General features: G+C 39.7%; 1 protein-coding gene across 1 annotated transcript in view; it reads left to right on the forward strand.

Annotated features, from left to right (window-relative positions):
- LOC102181586 (phylloquinone omega-hydroxylase CYP4F11-like) overlaps window positions 15,331–23,654 on the forward strand; it is a 37,637-nt gene continuing 29,313 nt past the window's right edge. The window contains exon 1 of the mRNA XM_005682151.3: window positions 15,331–15,427. The gene's annotated coding sequence lies outside the window, so the exon portion shown is untranslated. The remainder of the gene's footprint in view (window positions 15,428–23,654) is intronic.

Consider the following 23,654-nt stretch of genomic DNA (forward strand, 5'->3'; position numbering starts at 1 on the left):
AAGGGCCTTGCTATGACATTGACCTGAAGTTGGGAACTGAAAAAAAAATTTTTTCCTATCACAGAGTCATGACCCAGGACTTCATTTTATCTGGGTGTTTTAGGGAGTGGAGGCCAAGTAGGTGAAGTGGATGGGGCAGGAGTGGGGCCACTTCCTTCAGCACTCAGGACAGTAGCTGCCCCAGGACTAACCCCACTCAGGTTGCAGGGATAGAGTCTTAGTCTCAGACTATTTCAGGAGCCAGAGGACTTAATGGTTGCAAAATAAGAAAGAAACCCTATATTGCAAAATGAATAAATGTTTAACATATTCTAAGCTGGAATTAAGATTGCCAGGAGAAATATCAATAACCTCATATATGCAGATGACACCACCCTTATGGCAGAAAGCGAAGAACTAAAGAGCCTCTTGATGAAAGTGAAAGAGGAGAGTGAAAAAGTTGGCTTAAAACTCAACATTCAGAAAACTAAGATCGTGGCATTGGTCCCATCACTTCATGACAAATAGATGGGGAAACAGTGGAAACAGTGGCTGACTTTATTTTTGGGGGGCTCCAAAATCCCTGCAGATGGTGACTGCAGCCATGAAATTAAAAGACACTTACTCCTTGGAAGGAAAGTTATGACCAACCTAGACAGCATATTAAAAGGCAGAGACATTAATTTACCAACAAAGGTCCATCTTGTCAAGGCTATGGTTTTTCCAGTAGTCATGTATGGATGTGAGAGTTGGACTATAAAGAAAGCTGAGTGCAGAAGAATTGATGCTTTTGAACTGTGGTGTTGGAGAAGACCCTTGAGAGTCCCTTGGACTGCAGGGAGATCCAACCAGTCCATCCTAAAGGAGATCAGTCCTGAATATTCATTGGGAGGACTGATGTTGAAGCTGAAATTTCAGTATTTTTGCCACCTGATGCAAAGAACTGACTCATTTGAAAAGACCCTGATGCTGGGAAAGATTGAAGGCAGGAGGAGAAGGGGACAACTGAGGATGAGATGGTTGGATGGCATCACTGACTCAGTGGAGATGAGTTTGAGTAGACTCTGGGAGTTGATGATGGACAGAGAGGCCTGGTGTGCTGCAGTCCATGGGGTTGCAAAGAGTTGGACACAACTGAGCAACTGAACCGAAGCTGAAAATCACAGTTGTTTTTCTTTCCCTTCAGAGTTGTTATTGAAGATGCCTATCTTTTACCTTAAATGATACCTTGTCATAGAAGCAAATACAAATAAGAAAAAAAGAAATAAAAGTAATATCGTTAATCCAAACATGTTAAAGTAATCACCATTCATATTCTCTCACACATACTGCCAAGTTTTCATTATACTGATATTTGAAATTATACCAGTAAAAATTTGACTTTTCATGTGAATGTATTACATTTACATCATGTAATCTCTTTTTAAAAAAGTGTTGTTTCACTGACTACCAAGCACATTGAAGCTGAAACTCCAATACTTTGGCCACCTGATGCAAAGAATGACTCATTTGAAAAGACCCTGATGCTGGGAAAGATTGAAGGCGGGAGGAGAAGGGGACAACAGAGGATGAGATGGTTGGATGACATCACCAACTCAATGGATATGAGTTTGAGTAAACTGCAGGAGTTGGTGATGGACAGGGAGGCCTGACGTGCTGCAGTCCATGGGGTTGCAAACAGTCCGACACGACTGAGCGACTGAACTGAACTGAACCAAACACGTGGAAAGATGCTCTACACCATTAGTCATTAGGGAAATACAAGTCAATGCCACCATGTGATACGACTTCACACTCACCAGGATGGCAAGAATATAAAACAGTGGAAAATAGCAAGTGTTGGTGAAGATGCAGGATAGTTGGAACAATTGTTGTATAATCCTATTGTATAATAGTTGCATAATTCTCAAACATTGCTGTTGGGAATATAAAATAGTGCAACCATTGTAGAAAATAATCTGATATTTTTCAGTAAAAAACCCTAGAATTATTACATGATCCAGCCGTTCCATGCCTAGGTATCTACCCAAAAGAATTGGAAACAGGTGCTTGTATGTAACTCTTTGTAGAGGCACTATCCACAATTGCCAGAAGTTAGATATTTGGGAAACAATCCAGGTATCCATTAATAGATGAATGGATACATAAAATGAGATATATCCATAATAAAGAATATTATTGGGTCATAGAAAGGAATGAAGCACCGATACATGCTGCAACATGAATGAACTTTGAAAACATCATGCTAAGTGAAAGGAGCAAGACAAAAAAAGGTCATATATTGTATGATTTCATTTATATGCAATGTCCAAAATAGGCAAATCCATAGAGATAGATCCAGTAGCTGGAGGGTAGAGGAGGAAATAGACAGTGACTGCTAGTGGTACAGATCTTCTTTCAAGTGATGAAAATATCTTGAAACCAGAGGAGAGGTGGTGGTTTCACAAAACTGTGAATGTACTAGATGCATGAAGTTGAACATGAACACTTCATAATGGTCAAATGGTGAATTTTATCTTATGTGAATTTTGCCTCAAGAAAAAAATTCTTTTACCATACATGTTTTCCTTGTTCATCTGAGTTTTTCATATAATAATATATGTTGTGAACATCCTTCCACAGCATACAATCAACATCTTATGGATCTTTAAAATCTTTTGTGTCAACTATTCAAGTCACTTTATTTTTGTGAATGGCATTATGCTAGGAAATAATTTAGCTTGGCTCACTTTGTAAGAATTCTCTTTATGCACTTTGATAGCTTGAGATATCACAACAAATTTCAAACTGAGTTACTCTTAATCACATTCTCTGGATGTAGAAAATTCATTTCTGTAGCAATAGATACCTTCCCCTTGGTATATCTTAAACTCTTAGAGATGGGAGTACCAGACCATATTACCTGTCTCCCAAGAAACCTGTATGCCAATGAAGAAGCAACATAACCGTTGCTTCTAAGGAATCTTTTATGGAACAACTGACTGGTTCAGGATTGAGAAAAGAGTATGACAAGGATGTTTATTGTCACCTTGTTTATTTAACTTATATGTAGAGCACATCATGAGAAATGCTGTGCTAGATGAGTTACAAGCTGGAATCAATTTTGCCAGCAGAAATATCAACGGCCTCAGATATGAGGATGATACCACTCTAATGGCAGAAAGCAAAGAGGAACTAAAGAACCTCTTGATGAAGGTGAAAGAGGAGAGTGAAAAATATGGCTTAAAACTAAATATTAAAAAAGCTAAGATCATGGCACCCAGCCCCATCACTTCCTGGTAAATAGATGGGGAAAATGTGGGAGCAGTGACACATCTCCTCTTCTTGGGTTCTTAAATCCCTGTGGATGGTGACTGCAGGCATGATATTGCAACATGATTGCTTCTTGGCAGGAAAGCTATGACAAACCTAGACAGCATGTTGAGTTGAAAAGCAAAGACATTACTCTGCTGACAAAGGTATGTATAGTCAAGGATATGGTCTTTCCAGTAGTCATGTACAGTTGTGATAATTGGACGATAACGAAGGCAAAGTGCTGAAGAATTGATGCTTTCCAACTGTGCTGCTGGAGAAGACTCTTGAGAGTCTCTCATACAGCAAGGAGATCAAACTAGTCAATCCTAAAGGAAATAACCCTAAATACTCACTGAAAGGATTCATGCTGAAGCTGAAGCTCCAATACTTTAACTATCTGAGGCAAAGAGCTGATTCATTGGAAAAGACACTGATGCTGGGGATGATTGAATGAGAAAAGGGCAACAGAGAATGAGATGACTGGATGGCATCACTGATGCAATGGATATGAACTTTGGCAAACTCAGGGAGATGATGAGGGGCAGGGAAGTCTGGCATGCTTGTAGTCCATGGGGTTGCAAAGAATTGGACACAGCTTGTGACTAAACAACAGCAAACAATAGATACACATGCATTCATGTAAGATGTGGGTGTAGTTAGACGCTTTTTATACAGCATAAGGCTTGGTGACTCCACAGACACTGATGCTTTTGGTCCTATTAACAGAGGTAGACCACTGGAAGCAAGAAGATGATGACACTTCAGCTCCCCAAGGTAAAGATCAATTTCATCCTCACACCAGTTCTTATGGATTGGGAAGATTAACTCCCCTGCTCAAGGTCACTCAGTTGATGAGTGGTTGGAGTGGGGATAAATTTGCTCAGCTTGTCTTCAAAAGTCATGCTGCGTCTTCCAAGGGATTGATTTTTTCAAGGTCTGTCTCAGCCCCAGCTGAGATCACCTGGAGAATCCTTGCAGGCTTACTAGTTGAGAATCTTTGATGAGTGATGCCTAAATCTTTAAATGTAATATTTTGACATGAAATACATCCACTCATGTTAAAAAATGTACAGGGAAAAAATTGGTTCTCCATATGTCCTTGGTTTTCCTAGTTTTTTCATCTTTTAAAATATTTTTTATTTATCACTTCATAGTATATTTATGCAAATAATATATATGCTTAGCTACCCTCTGCTTCATCTTAAAATGGTATGTAAACTTATAAAATACAAATAGCAAAGTTTTCTGTACTTGGTGTACAGCCTTGAGTTTTGACAAATGCCTAGAGTAGTGTAACAATCACTGCTGTTGGTAAACAAAAGCCTTTCACCTCACCCCCTGAGAAACACTGATCTATTCTCTATCCCTAGAGTCTGGCTTCTTTCACTTAGCAATGTATTTATGATTCACCTATGTGCCTGGAAATTCCCATGGACGGAGGACCCTGGTAGGCTGCAGTCCATGCGGTCGCTAGGAGTCGGACAGGACTTCACTTTCACTTTTCACTTTCATGCATTGGAGAAGGAAATGGCAACCCACTCCAGTGTTCTTGCCAGGAGAATCCCAGGGACAGGGGAGCCTGGTGGGCTGCCGTCTATGGGGTCACGCAGAGTCAGACACGACTGAAGTGACTTAGCAGCAGCAGCAGCATGTGGCATGTATCAATGCTTTATTTCTTTTTATTGCAAGGTAACATTCCCTCGTAAGGATGGGCCATGTTTTCTTCACCAGTTGGAGGACATGTGCATTGTTTTCAGCTTTCTGCTGTTATGAATAAAGCTATTATGAGCATTTTCATACAAGTGTTCATTGGACTTGGAGTGGGATACTAGGTCTTAACATATGTGCATGTGTAACATTAGAAGAAACAATGAAACTATTTACAAAGTGTGCCATTTACAATTTTTAAATAAATAAAAAATTCTCAGGACTTCCCTGGTTAAGTCCTGTGGTTAACTGGTTAAGACTTCATGTTCTAATGCAGGAGATGTGGGTTCGATCCCAGGTTGGGTAGAAAAGACCCCACATGCCTTACAGCCAAAAAACCAAAACATTAAAAGTAAAAAGAAAATTGTAAGAAATTCAATAAAGGCTTTAAAATAAATAAGATCCCCAGCTTTATTGAGATATGATTAACACATAATACCACATCAGTTTGAGGTATACAACATAGTTGACTTGATACACTCATAACTTAGGAAACCATGATCACTATAGTATTAGGTTACCACCCCCACCTCATCTCATAGTTGCCATTTCTTTTTCTATGGTGAGAACATTTAAGATCTACTCTCTAGGCAGCATTCAAGTGTGTGATACAGTACTGTTAGCTCTAATCACCATACTGTATATTAGATCCTCAACTTGTTAATTTTATAACTACCATTTGACCAACATCTCCCATGTCTCCCACTGTTATATCTCATGATAACCACCACTCTGTTACTTTTCCTTTGATTTTGTCATTTTTTATCACATATCCACATATAAGTGATATCATACAGTAGAGTTTTCATCAATGTCTCTGTAAGGCATTGGTTCTAGGACTCCCTACAGACACCAAAATCTTGAGATGCTCAAATCCCTCATTGAAAATGGTGTCCTATTTGCATGTAACCTATTCATCTTCTCCTGTTTGCTTTAAATCATCTCTAAATTACTATAAAGCAGTATAATGTAAATGCTACATAAATAGTTGCTGGTGAGCAGCAAACTTAAGATTTGTTTCTTCGATTTTTCTGTTGTGAGTATTTTTTATTACAATTGATTGAATTTGAGGATACAGAACCCAGAAACAGGGCGACCTATATATTTCTTTCTCTAACTAATTTCACTTAGCATAATGCCTTCAAGGTCCATGCTCCTTTTCACAAATGGGCAGGTTTTTCTTCTGAATAATGCTCCATTGTATATATACACACATCTTCTTTATCTACTGGTAGACAGTTAGATTGTCTCCATATCTTAGCAATTGCAAATAATGCTACAGTGAACATGAGAGTGTAGATCAGATTTCAATTTTGCTGGAGCGTATGTCAGTTTTAGGGTTTCCTGAGTGGTTCAGGGGTAAAGATTCTGCCTGCAATGCAGGAGACCTGGGTTCAATGCCTGGGTCAGGAAGATACCCTAGAGGAAGGCATGGCAATGCAGTCTAGTACTAGACTGAATAATTCCATGGACAGAAGAGCCTGGAAGGTTGCAGCCAATAGGGTTACACAGAACTGGACACTACTGACACAACTAAGCAGCAGCAGCAGCATGTTAGTTTTAAAAATTTGAGAACTTTCCATACTGTTTTCCATAGATGTCCATATCATTTAAAATTTCTGTCTTTGATGGGGGGAGCAGTCCTAAGATGGCAGAGGAATAGGACAGGGAGACCACTTTCTCCCACACAAATTCATTGAAAGAACATTTGAGCACAGAGCAAATTCTACAAAACAACTTCTGAATGCTGGCAGAGGATATCAGGCACCCAGAAAGGCAGCCCATTGTCTTCGAAAGGAGATGGAGAAGTCTTGAGGCTACTTTAAGAATAAGACTGAAAACCAGAGGCAGGAGGCTTAAGTCCAGAAACCTGAGAACATCAGAGAACTCCTGACTCCAGGGAACATTAATCAATAACAGATCATCAAAAGCCTCCATACCTACACTGAAACCAAGCACAACCCAAGAGCCAACAAGTTCCAAAGCAAGACATACCACACAAACTCTCTAGCAACACAGGAAAAAGGCCCTGAGCTTCAATATACTGGCTGCCCAAAGTCACACCAAACCCACTGACATCTCAAAACTCACTACTGGACACTTCATTGCACTCCAGAGAGAAGCAATTCAGCTCCACCCACCAGAACACCAACACAAGCTTCCCTAACGAGGAAATCTTGACAAGCCATCCGTCCAACCCTACCCACACACAGCGAGGAACCTCCACAATAAAGAGGAACCACATACTGCCAGAATACAGAAAGGCCACCCCAAACAGAGCAATCTAAACAAGATGAAAAGGCAGAGAAATGCTCAGCAGGTAAAGGAACAGGATAAATGCCCACCAAACCAAACAAAAGAGGAAGAGATAGGGAATCTACCTGGTAAAGAATTCAGAATAATGATAGTGAAAATGATTCAAAATCTTGAAAATAAAATGTAGTTACAAATAAATAGCCTGGAGAAAAGGATTGAAGAGATGCAAGAAATGTTTAACAAGGATCTAGGAGAAAAAAAAGGTCAATATATAATGAATAATGCAATAAATGAGATAAAAAACACTCTGGAGGAAACCAACAGTAAAATAATGGAGCCAAAATGTAGGATAAGTGAGGTAGAAGATAGAACGGTAGAAATAAATGAAGCAGAGAGGAAAAAACAATTTAAAGAAATGAGGACAACCTCAGAGACCTCTGGGACAATGTTAAAAGCCCCAACATTCGAATCATAGGAGTCCCAGAAGAGGAAGACAAAAAGAAAGACCATGAGAAAATACTTGACTAGATAATAGTTGAAAACTTCCTTAAAGTGGGGAAGGAAATAGTTACCCAAGTCCAAGAAACCCAGGGAGTCCCAGACAGGATAAACCCAAGGCAAAACACCCCAAGACACATATTAATCAAATTAACAAAAATCAAACACAAAGAACAAATATTAAAAGCAGCAAGGGAAAAGCAACGAATAACACACAAGGGGATTCCCATAAGGATAACAGCTGATCTTTCAATAGAAACTCTTCAGGACAGAAGGGAATGGCAGGGCATACTTAAAGTGACGAAAGAGAAAAATGTACAACCCAGATTACTGCACCCAGCAAGGATCTCATTCAAATATGAAGGAGAAATCAAAAGCTTTACAGGCAAGCAAAAGCTGAGAGAATTCAGCACCACCAAACCAGCTCCCCAACAAATGCTAAAGAATCTTCTCTAGACAGGAAACACAAAAAAGGTGTATAAACTCAAACCCAAAACAATAAAGTAAATGGCAACGGGATCATACTTATCAATAATTACCTTAAATGTAAATGGGTTGAATGCCCCAACCAAAAGACAAAGCCTGGCAGAATGGATACAAAAACAAGACCCCTATATATGTTGTCTACAAGAGACCCACCTCAAAACAAGGGACACATGCAGACTGAAAGTGAAGGGCTGGAAAAAGATATCCCACGCAAAGAGAGACCAAAACAAAGCAGGAGTAGCAATATTCATATCAGATAAAAAAGACTTTAAAATAAAGGCTGTGAAAAGAGACAAAGAAGGCCACTCCATAATGATCAAAGGATCAATCCAAGAAGAAGATATCACAATTATAAATATATATGCACCCAACATAGGAAAGTGAAGTGAAAGTGAAAGTGAAGTCGCTCAGTCATGTCCGACTCTTTGTGACCCTGTGGACTGTAGCCCACCAGGTTCCTCCATCCATGGGATTCTCCAGGCAAGAATACTGGAGTGGGTTGCCAGGAGCACTGCAGTAGGTAAGGAAAATGCTAACAAGTATGAAAGGGTAAATTAACAATAACACAATTATACTGGGAGACTCTAATACTCATTCACACCTATAGATAGATCAACTAAACAAAAAATTAACAAGGCAACACAAACTTTAAGTGATACAATGGGCCAGTTAGACCTAATTGATACCTATAGGACATTTCACCCCAAAACAATGAAGTTCACCTTTTTCTCAAGTGTACAAGGAACCTTCTCCAGGATAGGTCACAGCCTGGTCCATAAATCTAACCTTGGTAAATTCAAAAAAATTGAAATCATTCCAAGCATCTTTTCTGACCACAATGCAGTAAGATTAGATGTCAATTACATGAGAAAAACTATTAAAAATTCCAGCATATGGTGGCTGAAAAACACACTGCTGAATAACCAACAAATCGCAGAAGAAATCAAAAAAGAAATCAAAATATGCATAGAAATGAATGAAAATGAAACCACAACAACCCCAAACCTATGGGACACTGTAAAAGCAGTGCTAAGGGGAAAGTTCATAGGAATACAGGATTACCTCAAGAAGCAAGAAAAAAGTCAAATAAATAAACTAACTCTACACCTAAAGCAACTAGAAAAAGAAGAAATGAAGAACCCCTGGGTTAGTAGAAGGAAAGAAATCTTAAAAATTAGGGCAGAAATAAATGAAAAAGAAACAAAAGAGACCATAGCAAAAATCAACAAAGCTAAAAGCTGGGTCTTTGAAAAGATAAATAAAATTGACAAACCATTAGCCAGACTCATCAAGAAAGAAAGGGAGAAGAATCAAATCAACAATATTAGAAATGAAAATGGAGAAATCACAACAGATGACACAGAAATACAAAGAACTATCAAAGACTACTATAAGCAACTATATGCCAATAAAATGGACAAATTTGGAAGAAATGAACGAATTCTTAGAACAGTACAACTTTCCAAAACTGAACCAGGAAGAAATAGAAAATCTTAACAGACCCATCACAAGCACAGAAATTGAAACTGTAATCAGAAATCTTCCAGCAAACAAAAGCCCAGGACCAGACGGCTTCACAGCTGAATTCTACCAAAAATTTAGAGGAGAGCTAACACCTATCCTACTCAAACTCTTCCAGAAAATTTCAGAGGAAGGTGGGCTGCCAAACTCATTCTATGAGGCCACCATCACCCTAATACCAAAACCACACAAAGATGCCACAAAAAAAGAGAAAACTACAGGCCAGTATTACTGATGAACATATATGTAAAAATCTTTAACCAACTTCTAGCAAACAGAATCCAACAACAGATTAAAAAGATCATACATCATGACCAAATGAGCTTTATCCAAGAGGTTCAAGGATTCTTCAATATCTGCAAATCAATCAATGTGATACGCCACATTAACAAATTGAAAGATAAAAAGGCAAAACCAATGCAATATTGTAAAGTAATTAACCTCCAATTAAAATAAATACATTTATATTTAAAAATATGATTATCTCAATAGATGCAGAGAAAGCCTTTGACAAACTTCAATGTCCATTTATGATAAAAACCCTCCAGAAAGCAGGAATAGAATGAACATACCTCAACATAATAAAAGCTATATATGACAAACCCACAGCAAACATTATCCTCAATGGTGACAAATTGAAAGCATTTCCCCTAAAGTCAGGAACACAACAAGGGTGCCCACTCTCACCACTACTATTCAACCTAGTTTTGGAAGTTTTGGCCACAGCAATCAGAGCAGAAAAAGAAATGAAAGGATCCAGATTGGAAAAAAACTAAAACTCTCACTGTTTGCAGATAACATGATCCTCTTCATAGAAAACCCTATAGACTCCACCAGAAAATTACTAGAGCTAATCAATGAATAGTAAAGTTGCAGGATATAAAATTAACACAGAGAAATTCCTTGCATTCCTATACATCAACAATGAGAAAACAGAAAGAGAAATTAAGGAAACAATTCCATTCACCATTGCAATGAAAAGAATAAAGTACTTGAAATAAATCTACCTAAAACTATGGTTTTCCTGTGGTCATGTATGGATGTGAGAGTTGGACTGTGAAGAAGGCTGAGCGCTGAAGAATTGATCCTTTTGAACTGTGGTGTTGGAGAAGACTCTTAAGAGTCCCTTGGAATGCAAGGAGATCCAATGAGTCCATTCTGAAGATCAGCCCTGGGATTTCTTTGGAAGGAATGATGCTAAAGCTGAAACTCCAGTATTTTGGCCACCTCATGTGAAGAGTTGGCTCATTGGAAAAGACTCTGATGCTGGAAGGGATTGGGAACAGGAGGAGAAGGGGACGACAGAGGATGAGATGGCTGGATGGCATCACTGACTTGATGGATGTGAGTCTGAGTGAACTCCAGGAGTGATGGATAGGGAGGCCTAGCGTGCTGCGATTCATGGGGTCACAGAGTCAGACACGACTGAGCAACTGAACTGAACTGAACTGAAAGAAAGACCTATATATAGAAAACTATATAACACTGATGAAATCAAAGATGACACAGTAGATGGAGAAATATACCATGTTCATGGATTGGAAGAATCAATATAGTGAAAACGAGTATACTACCCAAAGCAATCTATAGATTCAATGCAATCCCTATCAAGCTACCAACGATATTTTTCACAGAACTAGAACAAATAATTTCACCATTTGTATGGAAATACAAAAAACCTCAAATAGCCAAAGCAATCTTGAGAAAGAAGAATGGAACTGGAGAAATCAACCTGCCTGACTTCAGGCTCTACTACAAAGCCACAGTCATCAAGACAGTATGGCACTGACACAAAGACAGAAATATACATCAATGGAACAAAATAGAAAGCCCAGAGATAAATCCACACACCTATGGACACCTTATCTTCAACAAAGGGGGCAAGAATATACAAAGGAGAAAAGACAATCTCTTTAACAAGTGGTGCTGTGAAAAGTGGCCAACCCCTTGTAAAAGAATGAAACTAGAACATTTTCTAACACCATATACAAAAATAAACTCAAAATGGATTAAAGATCTAAACATAAGACCAGAAACTATAAAACTCCTTTAGGAAAACATAAGCAAAACACTCTCCGACATAAATCACAGAAGGACCTTCTATGACTCACCTCCCAGAGTATTGGAAATAAAAGCAAAAATAAACAAGTGGAACCTAACTAAACTTAAAAGCTTTTGCACAATAAAAGAGACTATAAGTAAGGTGAAAAGACAGCCTTCTGAATGAGAGAAAATAATAGCAAATGAAGCAACTGACAAAGAATTAATCTCAAAAATATACAAGCAACTCCTACAGCTCAATTCCAGAAAAATAAACGACCCAATCAAAAAATGGGTCAAAGAACTAAACAGACATTTCTCCAAAGAAGACATATAGATGGGTAACAAACACATGAAAAGATGCTCAACATCACTCTTTATCAGAGAAATGCAAATCAAAACCACAATGAGGTACCATTTCACGCCAGTCAGAATGGCTGCTATTAAAAGTCTACAAGCAATAAATGCTGGAGAGGGTGTGGAGGAAATGGAACCCTCTTACACTGTTGGTGGGAATGCAAACTAGTACAGCCACTATGGAGAACAGGGTGGAGATTCCTTAGAAAACTGGAAATAGGACTGCCTTATGACCCAGCAATCCCACTGCTGGGCATACACACTGAGGAAACCAGAATTGAAAGAGACACGTGTACCCCAGTGTTCATCGAAGCATTATTTATAATAGCCAGGACATGGAAGCAACCTAGATGTCCATCAACAGACAAATGGATAAGAAAGCTGTGGTACATATACACAATGGAATATTACTCAGCTATTAAAAAGAATACATTTGAATCAGTTCTAATGAGGTGGATGAAAATGGAGCCTATTATACAGAGTGAAGTAATCCAGAAAGAAAAACACCAATACAGTATACTAATGCATATATATAGAATTTAGAAAGATGGTAATGTGGAAAATTCTGAAAGAGATGGGAATACCAGACCACCTGACCTGCCTCTTGAGAAATCTGTATGCAGGTCAGGAAGCAACAGTTAGAGCTGGACATGGAACAACAGACTGGTTCCAAATAGGAAAAGGAGTACGTCGAGGCTGTATATTGTCACCCTGCTTATTTAAATTCTATGCAGAGTACATCATGAGAAACGCTGGACTGGAAGAAGCACAAACTGGAATCAAGATTGCCGGGAGAAATATCAAAAACCTCAGATATGCAGATGACACCACCCTTATGGCAGAAAGTGAAGAGGAACTAAAAAGCCTCTTGATGAAAGTGAAAGAGGAGAGTGAAAGAGTTGGCTTAAAGCTCAACATTCAGAAAATGAAGATCATGGCATCCGGTCCCATCACTTCATGGGAAATAGATTGGGGTAACAGTGGAAACAGTGTCAGACTTTATTTTTTTGGGTTCCAAAATCCCTGCAGATGGTGACTGCAGGCATGAAATTAAAAGATGCTTACTCCTTGGAAGAAAAGTTATGACCAAGCTAGATAGCATATTGAAAAGCAGAGACATTACTTTGCCAACAAAGGTCCCTCTAGTCAAAGCTATGGTTTTTCCAGGAGTCATGTATAGATGTGAAAGTTGGACTGTGAAGAAAGCTGAGCACTGAAGAATTGATGCTTTTGAACTGTGGTGTTGGAGAAGACTCCTGAGAATCCCTTGGACTGCAAGATTCAATCAGTCCATTCTAAAGGAGATCAGCCCTGGGATTTCTTTGGAAGGAATGATACTGAAGCTGAAACTCCAGTACTTGGCCACCTCATGTGAAGAGTTGACTCATTGGAAAAGACTGTGATGCTGGGAGGGATTGGGGGCCAGAGGAAAAGGGGACGAGTGCCAGGGTCCAGTCCCAGTGGATCATGGGTGATTCGATGGTGGGGACGGAGTCGGTGTCTTTGGAAATAACTTATTTAATTACAGATAGAGAGGGATTAGAAAATTAGCAGAGAAAAAGAGGCTGAATAACTTGGTTTTCGTGGAATACCAATCACCACCTACAAAGGCCACAGGCATCTTTCTGTTTTCCCGAAGGAGAGGAGGCACTGAGGCCTCCCCAAACCGATCTTAGAAGCCCAGGCAAAATTAGCACGCTTGGTGGGTACGCACATTCCAGATGGGAATTCAGCCAGAAAAACGGGGAGCAAGAAAGAAATGACACGGGGGAATCAGTCTTTCCAGAAACTGATCCCATTTCTTTATTTTTTAGGTTTGCTTATATACCTTTTGTTACATATAGGGATGAATACAGAGTCACGCGGGGGTCAGCAGTCCTGACCTTGATCAAAATCAGATGCTTTACATAAGAAAAAGTTCTTAGGGGTTTTACATCATCTGGCCATGAGGCCGGCTGACATTTACAACCCTTTCTTTCTGATAACCAAAAAACTTATTTTTTCCAAGGGTGTTTTTCTTAAACCAGGCACCACCCTCCAAATAAAGTTGCATTCCTATAGGGTGAGGGTGTAGTGAGTTACAACCCAAGGTTAACATGATGAGTCTTAAAAGTTAATACTTATTTCTCCTAATGCTAGTTATATTCATTATAAGGGCAGGGAATATGGAGATTTAGCAGCAAGCATCAGCCCAACAAATGAAAACCCTTCACCAATGTTCCCCTTAAGATCTATTTAGTCTTAAGATAGTGATAAAGTTACATTTTTACATAGCAAGGACACAGTGATTTATAACAAAGTACAGTGATCTATAACAAAAGAGAAAATTCGTTAACTCAAAAAGTCTAGTATTGCTAACCTTAAAAACTACTATATTTCCTTTTCTATAGTCCAAATACATTGATTAATATATTCCCAGGTGCCTAAGGATATGGAGGCCTGGTGGCAATAATTGACTCAACAATGAGAAAAGCCCTATGCTAATTAAGACTCTCAAAATACTCCAAACTCTCTGTGCTGTTTATGGTTGAGAGGTTGTCACACAAGCTAGTCTGTCAGCAGAGAGGTTTGACCTGAGACACCCTTGTCACACCCAGGGCAGGGAATTAGCAGCAATTATTGGCACAACAAATTAAAAAACCCTTCACCAATATAATTCCTAACCAACCCACTATACTATTAATTTCTAACTTCCCCAAAGAATTTGCCTTTAGTAAATCTAAAACATCTTGTGCCTCTCATGGTTGGGAGGCTGTAAACAATCACATGTGGCCAGACGAGCCTGTACAGGCAGGCTAGCTAACCTTCAGAGGAGTTCGTAAGTTGAAACACTCTTGTCACGCCCAGGAATTTTTATTGCCTTGGAGCTGCACTATTACTCCTTCTCCGAGAGAAATGGTGATGGGGGAGAATCCCCTGTAAAGTCAGAGGTGTAGGTGAGAGCATAAAACAGACTCTGGTTTTGAGGGTAGATCCTCGGCAACAGGGGGGTTCCTGAGGCTTGATCACGCCTTTGCGTATGCCAAGCCTCCTTCCTCATGACCTTTGCCATGGGCGGAGTTCCTCACGCTGGCTCCCGGCAGATGACAGAGGATGAGATGGCTTGATGGCATCACTGACTCGATGGACGTAAGTTTGAGTAAACTCCGGGAGTTGGTGATGGATAGGGAGGCCTGGTGTGCTGTGATTCATGAGGTCGCAGAGTTGGACACGACTGAGTGACTAAACTGAACTGAGAACCCTAAACGAATGAGAACCCTACGTGCAAGACAGGAAAAGAGACACAGAGGTACAGAACAGTCTTTTGGGCTCTGTGAGAGGGGGCGAGGGTGGGATGATTTGGGAGAATGGCATTGAAACGTGTATTATCATATGTGAAACGGATCACCTGTCAGGTTTGATGAATGAGACAGGGTGCTTGGGGCTGGTGCACTAGGATGATCCAGAGGGGTGGGTTGGGAGGTGAGAGGGGGGTTCAGCATGGGGAACACATGTACACCCGTGGTGGATTCATGTCAATGTATGGCAAAACCACTACCATATTGTAAAGTAATTAGCTTCCAATTAAAATAAATAAATTTCTATTAAAAAAAATTCTGTCTTTGAAGTATAAGATATCTAATTGCTCCCATACTCATTGAAACCACTTGGCAGTGTCAGTTTTTTGTAGTCATTCCAATGGGTGTGCAATGATAGATACCTGTGATTTTTGTTTGCATTTCCTAATGACTAATGATGTTGAACATTTTTTATGTGCCTATTTTCTATTCATACGTCATCTTTTGTAAATCACCTGTTCAAATCTTTTGCCCATTAATTTTTCTTGGATTATATACTTCCTGATTGTTGAATTTTTGCATATAAGTCATTTGTCCGATATGTGATTTGCAAGTCTTTTTCCCTAGTGTGTGTTTTGTCTTTATGTTATCCTAAATTTCTTTCACAGGGGAAAAAAAAATTTAAGTCCAGTTTATCAATTTTTTCTTTTTATGATTATGCTTATGTTGTTATGTGTAAGAACTCTACCTAAACTAAGATCACAGAGATTCTCTTCTATTTTTTCCTCTAAAAGTTTCACGGTTTATATTTGTTCTATGATTCATATTGTTAAATCTTGTATAAGGTATGATATGGGTTGAACATATTTTTACACATGGATGTCCTGTTTTTCAAGTACCACTTTTCAAAAACACTATCCTTTGTTTATTGACTTGCCTGGCATGTCTTTTTTTAAATTTTTTCTGTTCTGGATTCTATTCTGGTCCTTTGATTTATGTGTCTATTCTTTGGCTAATATCACACTGTCACGATTATCCTTGTTTTATTGTATATCATGAAAATGGTATTATAAACCTTTCAACTATTTTTTTTTTCTTTCCAGAAAATTTTGACTCTGATAAATACTCTACATTTTATGATTAGCTTATCTATTTCAACAAAAGTCCTCCTAGGTTTCTGATTGCTTAGAATTTGTAGACCAACTAGAAGTAGCTGAGCATTTTAACAATACTGGGTCTTCTACTCCATTAACATTGTTTATCTCTTCATTAATTTCAGTCTTCTTTCATTTCTTCATCAATGTCTTGAAGTTTTCATCCTAGAAATCATACACATACTTTATTAGATTTTTACCTGAGTATTTCACTTTTTCCCCTTCATGGATCACTGCCTGTCATGGCAGAGGGGCCTGCATAACTCAGTGAAGCTAGGAGCCATGCTGTGCAGGGCCACCCAAGATGAAGAGGTCATAGCAGAGAGTGCTGAGAAATTTTGATCCATTCTAGCAGGGAATGGCAAACCAACCCAGTAAATTGCTGTGAGAACATCATGAACTGTATAAAAAACACACACAAAAAATGACACCAAAAGATGAGTACCCCAGGCCTAAAGTTATTTAATATGCTACTGGGGAAGAGGGGAGGAAAATTACCAAGAGTCCTAAAATGAATGAAGTGGCTGGGCCAAAGGGGATACAACGCTCAGTTGTGGATGTGTCTGATGATCAAAGTAAAATCCAATGTGGCAAAAAATGGTATTGTATTGGAACCTGGCACGTTAGGTCCATGAATCAAGGAAAATTGAACATGGTCAAGCAGGAGACGGTAAGAATAAATATGGACATCCTAAGAATCAGCGAAATGAAATGGATGGGAATGGGTGAATTTAATTCAGATGACCATTCTATCTACTACTGTGGGCAAGAATCCCATAGAAGCAATGGAGGAGCCCTCAAAATCAACAAAAGGGTCTGAAATACAGTACTTGGGTGCAACCTCAAAAACAACAGAATGATCTTGGTTCATTTGTTTCCAAGGCAAGCCATTCAGTGTCACAGTAATCCAAGTCTATGCCACTACCACTGATGCTGAAGAAGCTGAAGTTGATAAGCTCTAAGAAAATCGAGGGGCGGTCCTAAGATGGCAGAGGAATAGGATGGGGAGACCACTTTCTCCCCAACAAATTCACCAAAAGATCATTTGAATGCTGAGCAACTTCCACAAAATAACTTCTGAACGCTGGCAGAGGACACCAGGCACCCAGAAAGGCAGCCCATTCTCTTTGAAAGGAGGTAGGACAAAATATAAGACAAAAAGAGAGGCAAAAGAATTTGGGACAGAGACCTGTTGCGGGGAGGGAGTCATGAAGGAGAAGAACTTTCCAAACACCAGGAAATGCTCTCACCAGCAGGTCTGTGGGGAGTTTTGGAATCTCAGAGGGCAACATAACTGGGAGGGGGAAAACAAAACAAAACCCCACAGAATACATGCCTTAACCACAACTCCCAGAGGAGAAATAGCCCAGATGCTCACATCTGCCAACAGCAAGCAGGGGAGGCAAGGGTTGCATGGTTAGGGTAAGGACCGGACCTGAATGCCCTGAGGACAATCTGAAGGAGTTAACTTGAGCTTGCAACCCAAACTGTGGGGTAGCCAGAGAGAGAGAGAAGAAAAGAGAGAGAGAGAGAGAGAGAGAGAGAGAGAGAGAGAGAGAGAGAGAGAGAGAGAGAGAGAGAACTTTCCCCTGAAAAGCTCTAACCTAAGGCATAGCCTGGCCGGCGGCTCACAAAACAAAGGACTGAGCAAACACCAGAGGAGAGCTAGCCAACTGTGTACCGGCCCATCTCCTGCTGGAGGCAGAGAGGCAGATGGGCGAGAGCCAGAGCCAGAAGCTGAGAGGCAATCTCGGCCTCAGAGATGGCATCCTCCACCAAACAGTGAGCAGGCTCCTGGTTGCTAACCAAGTCTTCCTGTGATCCTGGACAGTTGCCATCTGCCAGGAGGGTCACAGCCTGAGATCAGCCCCCCAGAGGAGACACACAGCACACCTGAGATGGCACTTTTGTGGCACACCTAGGATACCGAGTGGCTGGGACCAGGGAGGTGATAAGACGCACCGCGCACCTGGGATAGTGCACTCGCCAAGCACCTGGTCGCCTGAGCTCCTCGGACCTGGGAAAGGCACAAAATGCAGGCCCAACAGAGTCTGTGTCTTTGTGGAGTACCCAAGAACCTGAACCTGAGCAGCTTAGATCTGGGAAATGCACTCAATCCAGGGCTCACTTAGGACAGTTCCTCTTCAGAGCAACCTGGACCCTGAGCAGTGTAGACCGGGAAGGCACAGGGGCTGTGAGCTGGGGCAAACCTAGTGTGGTCTATACACTGCAAGCACTCCCCACACACGCCAGTGATACTTGTTTGCAGTGTTCCTCCCTCCCCACAGCACAACAGAACAAGTGAGCTTAAGTAGGTGACCACCTTCATCCCCTTGCGTCAAGGCAAAAATTAGATACTGAAGAGATTTGCAAACAGAGGAAGCCAAAAGAAACAAACAAGAGAGAGCTGATCTGGAAGTGATAGGTGCAACAGATTAAAACCCTGTAGTTAGCATTGACTAAGCATTGGAAGGGGCCTATAGACCTTGAGAATTATAAGCTGGAACAAGGAACTATCTGAAACTGAACTGGCCCCACACTGCCTCAACAGCTCCAGAGAAATTCCTAGATATATCTTACTATTATCATTAAAAAAAATTATGTTCTTTATTACTATTTTAATTTTCATTTGTATAACCTACTATCATCTTGCAAGAAAGACCCTATTTTTAAAGCAAATTTCACATATATATTTTTTATAATTTTTGTGGTTGATTTCGTTTTGTATTTTTAATATTGTATTTTTGAGAGTCTAACCTCTACTCAAGATTTTTAATCTTTGCTTTTTGGTATTTGTTATAAATTTTTTTACCTTTAAGAATCTAATCTTCAGCACCCACTTTTACTCAGGGGTGTGATTACTGGCTTGATTGCTCTCTCCCCTTTTGACTGTCCCTTTTCTCCCCCAGGTCACATATATCTCCTCCCTCCCCCTTTTCTTCTCTACTTAACTCTGTGAATCTCTCTGGGCGTTCGAAACACTTAAGGAACTGATTACTGGCCATACTGGTCTCTCCCCTTTTGACTGCCTCTCTTCTCCTCCTGGCCACTTCTATTTCCCTTCTCCCTTTTCTCTTCTCTATGTAATTCCATGAATCTCTCTGGGTGTCCCAGACTGTGGAGAGCACATGGGAAACTGATCACTGGCTAGATTGCTCTCTCCCCTTTTGGTTCCCCCTTCTTCTCCTCCTGGTCACCTCTCTCTCCCTCCTCCCTCTTCTCTTTCTATATAACTCTGTGAACCACTCTGGGTGTCCCTCATTGTGGAGAATCTTTTCTCCATTAACCTAGATGTTTTATCATTGGTGCTGTATGGATGGAGAAGCCTTGAGGCTACTGTAAGAATAAAACTGAAAGCCAAAGGCAGGAGGCTTAAGTCCAGAACTTGAGAACACCAGAGAACTCCTGACTCCAGGGAACATTAATCAATAAGAGCTCATTCAAAAGACTCCATACCTGCCCTGAAACCAAGCTCCATCCAAGAGCCAGAAAGTTCCAGAGCAAGACATACTACAGTAATTCTCCAGCAATGCAGGAACTTAGCCCTGAGCATTAAAATACAGACTACCCAAAGTCACACCAAGCCCAGAGACACCTCAAAACTCACTACTGGACACTTCATTGCACGCCAGAGAGGAGATCCAGATCCACCCACCAGAACACCGACGTAAGCTCCCCTAACCAAGAAACCTTGACAAGCCACTAGTCAAACTCACAGAAACCTCCACAATAAAGAGGAACCACAAACTTCCAGCATACAGAAAGGCCACCCCAAACACAGCAATCTAAACAAAATGAAAGGGCAGAGAAATATTCAACAAGTAAAGGAACATGACAAATGCCCACCAAACCAAACCAAAGAGGAGGAGATATGGAGTCTACCTGAAAAAGAATTCAGAATAATGATAGTAAAAATGACCCCAAATCTTGAAAACAAAATGGAGTTACAGATAAATAGACCAGAGACAAGGATTGAGAAGATGCAAGAAATGTTTAACAAGGACCTAGAAGAAATTAAAAACAGTCAATCAATAATGAATAATGCAATGCAATGCTGCTGCTAAGTCACTTCAGTCATGTCTGACTCTGTGCGACCCCATAGACGGCAGCCCAGCAGGCTCCGCTGTCCCTGGGATTCTCCAGGCAAGAACACTGGAGCGGGTTGCCATTCCCTTCTCCAATGCATGAAAGTGAAAAGTGAAAGTGAAGTCGCTCAGTCATGTCCAACTCGTCAAGACCCCGTGGACTGCAGCCTACCAGGCTCCTCTGCCCATGGGATTTTCCAGGCAAGTGTACTGGAGTGGGGTGCCATTGCCTTCTCCCGAATAATGCAATAACTGAGATCAAAAACACTCTGGAGGGAACCAACAGTAGAATAACTGAGGCAGAAGACAGGATAAGTGAAGTGGAAGATAGTATGGTGGAAATAAATGAAACAGAGAAGAAAAAACAATTTAAAGAAATGAGGACAACCTCAGAGACCTCTGGGACAATGCCAAATGCCCCAACATTCGAATCATAGGAGTCCCAGAAGATGAAGATGAAAAGAAAGGCCATGAAAAAATACTTGACTAGATAATAGTTGAAAACTTCCCTAAAATGGGGAAGGAAATAGTCACCCAAGTCCAAGAATCCCAGAGAGTCCCAAACAGGATAAACCCAAAGCAAAACACCCCAAGACACATATTAATCAAATTAACAAAGATCAAACACAAAGAACAATTATTAAAAGCAGCAAGGGAAAAGCAACAAATAACACACAAGGGGATTCCCATAAGGATAACAGCTGATCTTTCAATAGAAACTCTTCAGGCCAGAAGGGAATGGCAGGGCATACTTAAAGTGACAAAAGAGAAAGACCTACAACCCAGATTACTGCACCCAGCAAGGATCTCATTCAAATATGAAGGAGAAATCAAAAGCTTTACAGGCAAGCAAAAGCTGAGAGAATTCAGCACCACCAAACCAGCTCTCCAACAAATGCTAAAAGATCTTCTCTAGACAGGAGACACAGAAAGGGTGTATAAACTCGAGCCCAAAACAACAAAGTAAATGGCAACGGGATCATACTTATCAATAATTACCTTAAATGTAAATGGGTTGAATGCCCCAACCAAAAGACAAAGCCTGGCAGAATGAATATGAAAACAAGACCCCTATATATGTTGTCTACAAGAGACCCACCTCAAAACAAGGGACACATGCAGACTGAAAGGGAAGGGCTAGAAAAAGATGTTTCATGCAAATGGAGAACAAAAGAAAGCAGGAGTAGCAATACTCATTTCAGATAGAATAGACATTTAAATAAAGGCTGTGAAAAGAGACAAAGAAGGACACTACACAATGATCAAAGGATCAATTCAAGAAGAAGATATAACAATTATAAATATATATGCACCAAACATAAGAGCACTGCAATATGTAAGGTAAATGATAACAAGTATGAAAGGGGAAATTAACAGTAACACAATAATAGTGGGAGACTTTAATACTCATTCACACCTATGGATAGATCAACTAAACAGAAAATTAGCAAGGAAACACAAACTTTAAATGATACAATAGACCAGTTAGACCTAATTGATATTTAAGAGCATTTCACCCCAAAACAATGAATTTCACCTTTTTCTCAAGTGTACATGGAAACGTCTTTAGGATAGATCCCATTCTGACCTATAAAACTAGCCTTGGCAAATTCAAAAAATTGAAATCATTTCAAGCATCTTTTCTGATCACAATGTGGTAAGATTACATATCAACTGCAGGGAAAAAAAAGCTATTAAAAATAAAACATATGGAGGCTAAATATCACGCTCTGGATAACCAACAAATCACAGAAGAAATAAAAAAGGAAATCAAAAGATGCATAGAAATGAATGAAAATGAAAACACAATGCCCCCAAACCTATGAGATTCAGTAAAAGCAGTGCTAAGGGGAAAGTTCATAGCAATACAAGCTTACCTCAAGAAACATGAGAAAATCAAATATATAACCTAACTTTACATCTAAAGCAACTGGAAAAAGAAGAATGAAAACCCCAGGGTATATACAAGGAAAGAAATCATAAAAATTAGGGCAGAAATGAATGAAAAAGAGACAAAGGAGACTATAGCAAAAATCAACAAAACTAAAAGCTGGTTCTTTGAGAAGATAAATAAAATTGACAAACCATTAACCAGACTCATCAAGAAACAAAGGGAGAAGAATCAAATCAACAAAATTAGAAATGAAAATGGAGAAATCACAACAGATGACACAGAAATACAAAGGATAATAAGAGACTACTATTAGCAACTATATGCCAATAAAATGGACAACTTGGAAATTCTTAAAAAAGTATAACTTTCCAAACTGAACCAGGGAGAAATAGAAAATCTTAACAGACCCATCACAAGCATGGAAATCGAAACTGTAATCAGAAATCTTCCAACAAACAAAAGTCCAGGACCAGATGGCTTCACAGGTGAATTCTATCAAAAATTTAGAGAAAAGCTAACACCTACCCTACTCAAACTCTTCTAGAAAATTGCAGAGGAAGGTGGGCTGCCAAACTCATTCTATGAGGCCATCACCACCCTAATACCAAAGGCAGATAAAGATGCCCCCTGAAAAAGAAATCTACAGGCCAATATCACTGGTGAACATAGATGCAAATATCCTTAACAAAATCCTAGCAAACAGAATCCAACAACATATTGAAAAAATTATACATCATGACCAAGTGGGGTTTATCCAAGGGATGCAAACATTCTTTAATACTCACAAATCAATCAATGTAATACACCACATTAACAAATTGAGATAAAAACCACATGATTATAGATGCAGAGAAAGTCTTTGACAAAATTCAACATCCATTTATGATAAAAAACCCTCCAGAAAGCAGGCATAAAAGGAATATACCTCAATGTAATAAAAGCCATATATGATAAACCCACAGCAAACATTATCCTCAATGGTGAAAAATTGAAAGCATTTCCCCTAAAGTCAGGAACAAGACAAGGGTTCCCACTCTTACCAGTCCTATTCAACATAGTTTTGGAAGTTTTGCCACGGAAATCAGGAAGGAAAAAGAAATAAAAA

This window comes from Capra hircus, chromosome 7 (assembly GCF_001704415.2).
Source record: "Capra hircus breed San Clemente chromosome 7, ASM170441v1, whole genome shotgun sequence".
NCBI lineage: Eukaryota > Metazoa > Chordata > Mammalia > Artiodactyla > Bovidae > Capra > Capra hircus.